At 30.5% G+C, this 10629-nt stretch overlaps 1 long non-coding RNA gene across 1 annotated transcript; it reads right to left on the bottom strand.

The window, feature by feature from the left end:
* Positions 1705-3295, bottom strand: LOC107617586. Its single transcript, XR_001614985.2, has 3 exons — positions 3064-3295; positions 2797-2952; positions 1705-1794 (listed from the first exon to the last, which is right to left on the bottom strand). It is a non-coding gene; the product is annotated as an uncharacterized LOC107617586 (long non-coding RNA).

The following is a 10629-nucleotide window of genomic DNA, read 5'->3' on the forward strand; positions in this document are numbered from 1 at the left end:
GCATGACTGACGCGACCGCGTGACAAGAAAAATTCCGAATGACGCGACCGCGTGACCCACGCAGACGCGTGACAGAGGCCACGCACCAGAAATTGCAGAAAACACTCCCAGCGAATTCTGAAGCCCTTTTGGCCCAAATCCAAGTCCAGAAGGCATAGACCAGAAGTTATGAAGTGGGAGAATGCATCCATTCAAAAAGAGTCACCACTTTAGTTTAGTTTTCATGATTTAGATTTAGTTTAGAGAGAGGTTCTCTCCTCTCTCTTCTCTCTTAGGATTAGGATTTAGGATTTCTCTTAGTTTTAGGAGTGACTCTCGATCCCAGGTTCAATATTCTTTTACTTTATATTTATCTCTTACTTTTAGATACTTTAATGCTTATATTAGTTATGTTGCCTATTTGGCTTATGCTACATTCATGTTACATATTACTCTTTTGAATTAATGTTATTTGAGGTATTTCAGTTTAATATTGCTTTCTCTTATTTACATTATTGTTATTCCCAACTGAAGACATTTTTATTCCAGTAGATTTACTTTTCTCCTTTTGGTCTTGGTTAAGAAATCAGTAACTCAGGAGTTATCAAACTCAAACATGAATGATAATTGTTATCTTGTTAATTAAATGAACTTCAATAATCCCAATCTTTTCTTAGGAAATAAATAGGATTCGAAGATCAAACCAATTAATCCCTTGACCTTCCTTTATCTTAGTAAAGGTTAACAAAGTGGAATTAAGATTCAATTCTCATCATCATTGATAAGGATAGCTAGGATAGGACCTCTAATTTCTCATACCTTGCCAAAAATTTATTTACAGTCATTTATTTATTTTACTTGCCATTTAAATTTACTTGTTCTTCATTTACTTTGTTTGCTAATTAAACTATTCACTCCTCATTCTCAAAACCCCAATTTACAATCTCCATAACCAATAATAAGAACATACTTCCCTGCAGTTTTTTGAGAAGACGACCCGAGATTTGAATACTTCGTTATCAATTTATTTAGGGGTTTGTTACTTGTGACAACCAAAACATTTGTACGAAGGGATTTCTGTTGGTTTAGAGAGTATATCTACAACGCGACTGTTTTTATAAAATTCTTTATTGGCAAAAATCCTAACGTCAGCTTCCAAGGTTGAAACCAAATAAACCAAGCCAATCTTCTTCTTCTCACTACAAGAAAAAGGCATATTTGTAACCAAAAAAATTGTTACAAAACGTCAAAATTTTGAAACAAAAGTTTTTTGTAACAAAAAAGGAGCCGTTGCAGTAAGTCCCGTTACAAAAAGTTTTTGTAACGAAAAATGGAACTGTTACAATTCAATATGATGTTTTGTAACAATTTTTTCTGATACAAAAAACCAGAAACCGTTACAAAAGTAGTAACAAATTTTGATCTTCAAGGTATTTTTCGTGACAATCTATTTTTTCCTATCAAAAAATTTTGTTACAAAATGTAACTTGATTTTGTAACATTTTTTTTCTTTAGTTACAAAAGTAAAATAATTATTTTGTAACATTTTTTTTAATTAACTAATATATTAACTATTTTATTAAGCAAGTCTACATTTATATAATATGTAAAAACATACATAATTCAAACATGCCTTATTTAGCTAAAATTGTTTTAAAACAAAATAACATTAGTGAGTATATTGATTAGTTCTACAAGTTATATGTCTTGCACAAGTTCAACCAAAAGTTAAAAGTTCTAACATAGATTAGTGTCTCTATAAATCAAAATATTCTTGAGCCCTCAAAGTAGCATGTGGTCACCATTTCAGCACTCCTATAAATAAGAAAATCCGAAACAAAAAGTTAGGTGCATAGTCAAAAGAAATATCTTGAGGCAATCAGAAACCATGTAGCAAACAAGGGTCTATTTTGACACAGAAATTCGTCAAATAGAACTTGTTTGCTCAAACAACACAATGCAGTTTAATTGAGCAACCAAATAGTGAATAACAAAACCCAAGCTTCCAGCTTCCAACAACCAAAACAGTGAAGCACTTAGTCGGATAATCAATCAATTGAGCTTAGCAACAGTTGAAAACCAAAAGCAATTAAATACCAACTCAATCAATTAATTGAATCAAAGATGAATATTGAAAACAGCTTAAGATAAATTCCGGCAGTATTTCAGCAGTAAATTTGTCTATTTCACAATTTCAATCAATCAATTCAAATTCCATATGAATTCTTTGACAGTTAAAAACACAAAAAATCATAATGAATTCATAGGAAGGAAGTAAATAAGCAAATTTCAGCAAGAAAACATGAGGAAACAATTAAAACTAATCCAACCAGCAAGAAGCAGAGCAGCACTCAGCAGAACAGCAATCAATGGCCCATCATACATCACCCAAAATAGTTAAATGAACAAAAGTAATGGATTCAGGCAGCATTCTATTCATTGAAGTCAATAACTATTACACTTGCAAGCAGCAGGGGCACAACAGTTTATCCATTAATTCAACAGAAAATCAATCAAGCCAAACTAAACGATTTCAACAACAGATTTATTAATAAAACCAATCTCAGTTCAGCAACCATCATCTATTCCAACACAAACAACAATAACTCAGCAGCATTTCCTTTCTCATTGAATTTAACAATCATTCAACAAGCAAGCAATGAGGGGGGAAAATCAGCAGCAACCAACAACAAGTATAGAGCAGCAATAACAACTTAATGTGAGAAATTATTCAACAACAAATGCACACACAAATACAAGGATTACTTAAATGACTCATCATGCTTATCCACATAAGTCTGCAGTGAAACCACTTACCGTTTCACTTAAGAGACTTGTAACAACAGCTTTTTTATCAACTTCTTTCTCATTCTCCCTTTCAGGATCACTGTCAGTACTGGTAGGAGGTGGAAGTGCTGAAGTACCAAACATGGCTTCGTCATGAGCAGCTTGGATTTGTTCCTCCCTTCTTGCCTTGATAAGAAAATAGATTCGATCTATGTTTAGTCTTCCATACATAGATGATGCATGTATGTTAACAAGGAACAAAACTGACTATTCATGAATATAAGAAGAGGAATATACCTCTATTTTAGAATACTGGAAACTCTGGCCAATTTGCTTGACCAAGGAAGCATCATCTTCAGCCACTGCAGATAGGTGGGCAAATACAATCAGTTCAATTAAGTTTCAGGCTTCAAGCCAAACCCCAAACCATTACTCATTATCATTTATAAGAAAAAATATCATTGGCATTCAATAATTAAAAGAATCACCATGACTAAGCAATGAACAATTAAAATCAGTAAGTATTGGTGGTATTAACAAGCACACAACAACAGTACTCAACATTGGATCAATTAAAAATAAAGTTTACATTATCAGGATTCAGGACCCTGTGTTGCATTATCAGGAAAACATAGGAAGACTAAAAAAACTGTCCATTTTAAAATAGATTGTATTTGTAATGAAGAAGTCTGGGCAAATTTATTTAGAATAATAAAATTGGCAAACAAGTCTAACCTTCAATGGCAACCTTAGATTTGAAATGAAATCATCAGAACTCAACCCTACAATACCAACAACTCAGAACCTGTGACAACTTATATCGGAATACTGATTTCAAAGCTTTCGGAAACAAAAAAAATGCTTACTCAGAAGACAGAGGTTCTCGCGGCAGTTTCCAGCGGCCACATCCACGGCGGTGCAGCCCAGAACGGCAACGATGCATGGCGGAACAACGTTCTTCACCTCTATCGCGTCCTTCTCTTCCTCGAGCTCTCTTTCTTTCTCTGGCACTCAAAGACGATGGCGACCGTGGCTTCAACGGCGGTAGGAACGGCGGCGGTCGAAGTTCAGCGACATCGGAGACCAGGCACGGTGGCTGTAGCTCCTCCCTTTCCTTATCATCGCGTCTCCCTTTTCCCCTAACAACAACGCGGCGGCGAGGTGCGGGCTCGGGAGCCATGGATGGGACTGCAACGACAATGACGGCACAGCTTCTCACATGCAGCAGTTCGGCGATTGGGCAGTGGCATGGCGCGAACAGCAAGCGCAGCCGGCAACCAGTGACGCGGTTGGGCATGGCGTGGCAGTGGCGAGCTACGCGGTCTTCCTCTCCCGTCAGTGCTTTCTCTTCCCGGATCTCTTTCTCTCTCGGTGATGTATGTGAACTCAATGAAGAGGGGAGAAGGAAATTGAGTGGCGGTGCTGATGGAAACATAGGAGACTGTGGGTGTTTGAAATTAGGGTTAGTGCAGGTTGATTTGGGGATTTAGTGTTTTGGTAAAAATTAGGTATAGGGATAGTTTGGTAATTTTAATAAAATTGGAGCATAAAGTATTAATATTTGAAAAACTAATTTAATCTCTAAAATTAACAAAACAATTAGAGTTTTTGAAACAAAAAAAAATATTTTGTTACAAAATATTTTGAATTTTTGCAACTTATTTTTTTTGTTACAAAATATTACAATATTTTGTAACAAAACACCATCTCATTACAAAAATTAACATAATTTGTAACAAAATAAAACAGTCATATTTTGTAACAACTTGTAATGTTGTTACAAAATATTATCCTTTTGTAACAATCACTAATTATTATTACAAAATACTATTTTTTTGTAACAATTTTAAATTTGATACAATTTTTTTGTTACAAATGTTTCATTTTCTTGTAGTGTCTTCAACTAGAACCGGTTCAGCCAGAGAGATAGAAGAGATAACCCATGCAAAACCCAACATGCAATTACCTCTAGTCCTTCCTTGGTCACCACTCTTCATCAATCCGAGCCCTTCATCCTTGCCTTGCTCTCCAAGATGAACTTCTGCCCCTTGATGCTTCATGATGATGATAGCTTATTCTGCTCTAATCTTTGCCTCTTCCATCACGTAGCCACTGTAGCTACCTCCTGTGGTGGTTGAGCAGAATCAGAGACAAGCCATCCTCTCCAAGGATCTTCTTCTCTTACCGAAATCTTCTTCAACCATTTTTGGTATGGAGAAGCCAAGATCTCTTCACAAAATCTTACCACAAGTGAATGAGAATCTTAGCCACAACATACTTTTAGTTTGCTTTTTTTGCCATCATTGTGATGGTCTTGTAGCATGCATCTTCATCTCTTTGGTGTCTAGCTTTAGCTTCCATGCTTTCTCTGTTGAAATGACCGAAAGAGAGAGGAGAGAGAACAGAGAAAAACTTGCAATGTAATTAAAGAAGAAAATGAAAATGAGTTAGGTTTACATTACCATGCCTAGCCTCTGCTTCCTTTCTTCAGATTACTTGCTTCTACCATCTTCTTCTCTGATAGTAAGGTGACCAAAGGCAAGAAGAGAAATGAGAGAAAAGAAAGAAATGGCTTCCAAATGAAATAAAGAAAGGAATTAAAATCAATTATATTCAATTAAAATGCAAATGTGGAAGGAAAAGAGGAAGGAGAACCAGAAAGGACTGGGAAAGGAGAATGGGAGTGAAAGAAAAAGAGAGAAGGAGACTCGGAAGGAGTGGGATGGGAGTGTTTTTTTTTTAATAAATATAAAAAGTAGGGTGAGGTATTTTTCTTTTTTTTTTAATAAATATAAAACGACTTAATTTTAGTGTTATGATGAACGAAAAACGTGTTAGAGACTAGTGTAAGTCCCGAAGTATAAGTTGGACACAAATTTAAATAATTATTAAATTCAAGAATCACTTTGAGATTCGAGTATAAGTAGAGACTATTTTAAGATTTAACTCTTATAAAACTTAACACTACTTTTTGGTAGACAAATTTTTTTTATTGCCATTAAAGTTACTTTAAACACACATTCGACTAAATGAGGAATGATTTCCAATAATAACTTTATGCACTACATGTAATAATATTACTAGCTAGTCAAATTATAGCCTATGCTTAGCCACCAATCAAGTTACAATAGAAGTCACCTGTATATATACAAACGTATGTATTTACTATTTAGTTAGTTTTGTTTGAGATATTTGTTAAAATAAATAGAATTTAATGAAGAAAGTAAAATATTGATTTAAACATAAAAATAATATTGCTATTTGTATCATAAAATAGGTTATAAATCTCTCTATAATAAAGAAGTTACATATTATTTTAGGATAAGTAAATAAAAAAATACTAATTTATCAAATATTTTTTTTTAAATTTTTTTATATATTTTTCTTTTTTTTTACGTTGTCTAAGAAATTATAAAAAAAGAAATTATATAAGATGAGAAGACACCACGTCCAACTCAAAACTTTGAGATAATAATTTAATGAATCTCTTATCTGAGATCGAAAAAAAATTAAGTGAGAAAATATAAGATAAAAAGATACCACATTCAACTCAAAAACCTTAAAATAGTAAGTTAATGAGTCTTTCATCTTATAAATTCTTTACTCTTCTTTATTTTCTTTGATGTGGAACTAACTTCACACACTACTCACAAAAGTATAACCTTCTTCTATCTTTCACCAGAACAAATCTGATATAGGCTTATAGGTAGGTCCATTTTAGTGTTTTTCATTATCCGTCCGAGACCTGCAGTTTTTTAGCTCCTTCGTTCCTGCTCACCTATTTGAACTTCTTTATCTTAACATTTTTTATTCAGCTCCTGCTTCTTTTTAAGCTTTTTTCTTCTAGCTCTTCATTTCTAGTTCTTGTTATGTATAGGCAATGTAGCATTATTTTTTCATCTTTATCATTTTAATTTTTTTTATTATTTGTCCTAACCTTCTTTTTTTTTAGCTCCTTTTTCCCGCTCTTTGAAGACTCAGCCATTCTCTAAATTTTTTCTCTCTTTAGTTTATGTTTGTATCTATATTTATTGGTTCTCGATCTGCTACATCTTTTAACTAATCTCATTTATTAACTAATCTCATTTAAACTCCTATTCTATTTTTAGATTATAATATATTCTCTTTCTTTTTGAGAAGTACTTCTATATTTTAAAATATGTTTGATGTATATTTACAAATTTTCTTTCTAAAAAAAAAAATAAAACCAAATACATCGATTTTATTTGTAAAATTATTTTACTTTTGATTTCTTATCTGCGAGCAAAACTATTTGATTCTTTTTTATTACTGTAATAATAAGCTGCAATGAGTTTAGTATTATTTGAAAAATTCTCATCTTCTTAATTATCTTTATTTGAATTTTTGTACCTTTATCTTTTTTAATAAAAATTCTTTTTTTTTTCGAAAGAAAAAAGAATATATATTATTATGTGGTGAAAAATTTAGTAGTACAGAGAAGCTTTTTTTTGGTAAATTTTTTTAACCTTACAATAGCAATTATGACTCAATTATTTTTTTTTTGTTAACATAAAGACTTGATAGTGTATTAGTGTTTTTATCTAAAATAAACCATAATTTCATATGATATGACTAACACTCGTGTTGTAGTTTCATGTTAGGTAATTGTTAAGCATGAATTAAGATGTAATTGGTACTTTAATTAGTAGTCAATAATATGATATCCATATTTTAAGTTGGTTGAGTTTTTTTTAAGTGTAAATAATATTATTTAAAAAAATATGTTAAATTTTCACAAAATTTTAAATAAATTTACATCTTCATTATAATAATTTTGTTAAACATTATTCTGTTTATAAGATTTATTTTATCAAACAAGGTTATTATAAAACAACCTAAACTATTTTATTTTTAGACTTATTAATTGTTGATATTATACTTATTATTTTCACTTGTCATTTTTTAAAATTAATAGTGTTATTAACGAAAAAATTAATTAGTACTATTTAATTCTTTTAAATAGAGCATTATTTTAGATAAAACAAAATTTTATGTACTTTCATTCATCCATTCAGAATATGTATTTTTTTTAAATGGATTTTTTTATGTACTTTCATTCAGCCATTCAGAGTATGTGTTTTTTTTATTTTTTTTCTTAAACATAAACATACATATTTTATGAGTGTAATTCGGTCGAAATTGAGTGCATTAAAAACTAAACCAATTAAATTTAATTAGATCAGATTGGATATATAAAACTTAAAAATAAGAAAAATAGGAAAAAAATTATATAACACTAACAAATAAAAATAAATAATAAAAGAGAAAAAAGAAATAATGAAATTATTATTAGTAAAAATTATATAAATATTTTTTTTTTCAATTAAGTCGGTTCGAGTAGGGGTGCACATGGTTTGGGCCAGCCCGAAGATCCGATCCGACTCTAAATATTTTAGGGGTTAATTTGATGTAATTTCACCGAGTCTAGGACTCGATCATAGTTGTCAAAATTGAACCAGTAATCGAACCGATTAAATTACTGGTTTATTGGTTCAACCGATGAGTTATTGGTCCAACTGGTAAAACCGCTCTCACGTAAATAAAAATTATAAAACAATCAAAAACCTAAAATTAAAATTTGAAATACATATTTTTACTAATATTTTAAGAACAATTAAGTCGAATTCTGTAAATAACTAATACAAATATAAACATATAATTAGTTCATACTACTATATAGTATCTTAATTGGATACAATAAGAATAACAATCTTTGATATATTAGAAAATACTAAAATATATACTATAAAAAGCATAAAAGATACCAAAACACAAATTGATGCACTGGTTGTCAACTTGATTTTCACATGAGAAGAGCCAAGTTTGACTCCCGCACCTTGCAATGCAATTTTTAAAAGTTCACGCATGCTGACCATTAACTTCGTTGTTGACTGGACCGGTTCGATTTTAGTCTGTGCCGGTTTGATCAGTTCGTACCGGTATTGACCGGTTTATTTTCTTAAGCATTTAGTATACTAAATCGGATTGGTACAAGATTTGATTCATCGGTTTTTCAGTCGAATCGGTCAGTCTGGTCCAATTTTGATAATTATGGACCGGATAAGAATTTTAAAAATAGAACTGATCATTATTTCACATCGGGTCCAGATCAAGGCGAATCCAACTTCATTCGATCCATGTGCATCCTAAAAGAACTAAAAAAGATATACATGTTTTAAATAAATTTTAATATTATGTTATATGAATTATAAGCTTATTGTTTTATTTTTAATCACACTTGTTGAATTAGAAAATAGATCAAAAAAGCATCAAATTAAAATTTATGGACAAATTTACAACTCGCATGCCGGCGTCAGCATGACATCATTAGTACGCATGTTCACCATTGACTTTGTTGTTGACTGGACCGGTTCGATTTTGGTCTGTGCCGTTTTAACTGGTTTGATCGGTTCATCGGTTTTCCAGTCGAATCAGTCAGTCCGGTCCGATTTTTACAACTATGGATCGGATAAAGAGTTTTAAAAATAGACCCGATTATTATTTCGGATCGGGTCAGATCAAGGTGAATCCAACTTCATTCGGTCCATGTGCATCCTAAAAAAAACTAAAAGAAATATATATGTTTTAAATTAATTTCAATATTATGTTATATTAATTATAAGCTTATTGTTTTATTTTTAATCACACTTGTTGAATTAGAAAATAGATCAAAGAAGCATCAAATTAAAATTTATGGATAAATTCAAGTTCAAATATAGATATCAATTTTTCGGTAACAAATTTCTTCTTTATAAATAAGTGCATCATAAATAAGTTTTTTAATAAATAATTCTTTTTAAAATTTTAAAAATCCAATTTTCACTCGATTTAGATTCGATATAGTTGTGGTTCGAAAATGTTTAGGTTTTATCGGATTTAGAATTGGATTAGGGTCTAAAAGATAGACTCGATATATATTTAAGGCCAGATCAAGATCAGGACAAACCTAATTTCACCTTAGTCATGAATTCATAATTCAAAGTTTGATATCCAAACTAATTAAGGTAAGGTATATTTGATTACATCGGATTATCATAGTAACTAAAATAATGGAATCAAATTGGATTTTATCAATAATTGGATTATCCGTTGTAAAATTTTTTTAGAGAAGATATTTGCGATTTTATTCTTGCTGAGCAATAAAAATCTTTTGAATAATTAATTTTATTTTGAAAAATATTAGAAAATCAATAAAATTTATTTTTTTAGCTAGTAGTTAGAGGAAGTATAGAAAGTCAATAGAATATTTATACAATGTGTACAATGGAGATTTAGAGATGTTCAATTCAGTAGGATATCAGATGTTTATTATCCTTGGTATCCGAATGGATATTCTGGATAATATGGGTGTATTGTGTTTGAGAAATTAGTAATATTTTATCTTGGATGTTCATTTTTAACTCATATTCGGTCAAATAAATAGCCCATTGTACATATTGTACAAATATTTCATTGGCTCCCTAACGAGATTCTTAACAATATTTAAAAATATAAACTAAAAATATATTGAATTACTAGACTAAAAAATTTAAATTATTAATTAAAAATACTGATAAAAAATAATAAATTTTATTCATTTTTAAATTTTTGTCTTTTACTTTTATAATAAATACTATACTAGATTATCGATTTTGTTTTTGAACTGTTGTTATGTAGGATATTTTGTTAATTATTTAATTTTGACCTCACTGTGGTACTAAATTGATGCTAAATGAAACTTTTTTTTTATTCAAATAAAACACTTTAAACTTTAAGGATCAAAACAGAATTACGCCCAAACTTAGAGGACCAATTTAGTACTTTACCCATATATATATATATATATATATATATATATATATA

This window comes from Arachis ipaensis, chromosome B09 (assembly GCF_000816755.2).
Source record: "Arachis ipaensis cultivar K30076 chromosome B09, Araip1.1, whole genome shotgun sequence".
Lineage (NCBI taxonomy): Eukaryota > Viridiplantae > Streptophyta > Magnoliopsida > Fabales > Fabaceae > Arachis > Arachis ipaensis.